Genomic DNA, 2,046 nt, shown 5'->3' on the forward strand with positions numbered 1-2,046 from the left:
ATAAATAAATAAATAAATAAATAACTGACAATAGGGACGGCCAGATAGTTCAGTGGACTGACGCACCTGCTTCGGCAGAGCGCAGTGGCTGGGGTTTGATTCCTGGCATGCCATGCTGGCCCTGCCCCTGGGGTGCATTTGAGACAGTGATTGAGAGTGGGCATGATGGTGTGCACCTGTAATCCCAGCACTTGGGAGGCTGAAAACAGGAGAATCACTACAAGTCTGATCTACGTAGTGATATCCTATAGGTCCTGTACTAAAAAAAATAAAAATAAATGAGAGAAACACTTGCGGTCAAAAATGAGGCACAGTCAGGCATGGTGGCACATGCCTGTAATCCCAGCACTCAGATTCCCCTGAGTTCAAGGTCAGACTGGGGTAGGTGAGCAAGTTCAAAGCCAACCTGAAATATATAGTGAAACACTACCTCAAAAGAAAAAAAAAAGAGGCACAGATGGTGTTATGGCTTGTGTTTAGATATCCCCAAAGCCTCATATGGTCACAGGTGAAGCTTTATAAGACAGGGTCTCACTGTGTAGTTCAGGCTAGCCTTGAACTCAGTGATCTTCCTATCTCAGTCTCCCAAATGCTAGGATTACAGGAATATGCCACCATGCTCATCTTACGGGAGGCTTTTACACAGTGGCTAGATCTAGAGTGTGCAGCACTGAAACTGATTCATGCATAAGCCCAAACTCAAATGCACTAGTTTTAAGGGCATTAGTGCTACCTGCCCTAAGTAGCCTGGATAAAAGGGGCAGAAAGATGCTGTTAAGGTCATTTGTTGCTTTGTGACCTTCTACCCCCATGAACTATTTTCTCTCATGATGCCTATCTACTACCACCACTCTGCCTTTCAAGCCAATTATAGACTGAAACCTCTACAAACTAAGCTAAATAAGACTTTCTTCCTTTAACTTTCAGTGTCAGATATTTTGTCTTGGCAACAAAGAAAATAACTAAGACGGAATTTGGTGCCAGGAGTAGGGTCATTGCCATCACTGTACCCGACCATGAGATTTAAGAGCCTTTGGACCTGGTTTGTGGGAAAGGATTGGGAAGGCCTGGAGATGCTGGCTGAAAAAGTAGAGTTGGAACACCTTAGGCTGTACTTGACACAGGATTCTGATCAGAGCTCAGAAGACCAGAATGCTTTAGTTGGGCAAGGTAGTTCACACCTTGTAATCCCAGCACTTGGGAGGCTGAGGCAAGAGGATCACTGTGAGCTCAACACCAGACTGGTCTTGTCGCTCACCAGCTATAAAGTAAATTCAAGGCCAGTCTGAACTTCATGAGACCCTGTCTAAAAAAAAAAAAAAAAAAAAAAAACTAGAATGCTGACAGAAATGATCCCACTAAAGACCAAGCTTAAGAGGTTTTTGCTGGGAAGAACTACTACTGACTGTTGGACTCCAGATGATGTGTTATGCCTTGGTAGAAAGTTCCTCTGTATTTTGCTTGTGTCCAGACTTTGCCCAAGTATGAGATTAAGGGCAGCAGATAAATTAACCTGGAAGAAGAAATTTCAAGGCAGACTAATGTTCAGGTAGTAGTGTGACTACTGTTGTGGACTCCTAGCCAGATTTATGTGAGAATAAAGAACAAAGAGCCAGAAAAATGATTTAAAATTTTTGGCCAGAAAGAAAGCTCCAATAAAGTTGTGGCCTGCAAAGATGGAAAAAAGGAGAAACTGGTCATTGAAAAGATTAGTAAGAGGGCTGGCCATATAGCTCAGTGGATTAAAGTGCCTGCTTAGGCAGATGCAGAGGCCGTAGGGGCCAGGAGGTCCATACCCTGTCTTGCTGTACCAGCCCTGCCACTGAAGCACATTGAGACAGCATGGTGGCACGTGCCTGTAATCCCAGCACTTGGGAGGCAGCAGACAGGAGGACTACTACGAGTCTGATCTATGCAGTGAGACCCTGTACACCCAGTCCTGAATACAAAGAAAAGGGGCCAAGGAGATGGCTCAGTGGAATAAGTGCTTCCCTGACAAGCGCAAGGGCCTGAGTTCAATCCCGGGTTCCAACAAAAAAAAAAAAA

Source organism: Octodon degus, unplaced genomic scaffold, assembly GCF_000260255.1.
Source record: "Octodon degus isolate 3935 unplaced genomic scaffold, OctDeg1.0 scaffold00060, whole genome shotgun sequence".
Taxonomy (NCBI): Eukaryota; Metazoa; Chordata; class Mammalia; order Rodentia; family Octodontidae; genus Octodon; species Octodon degus.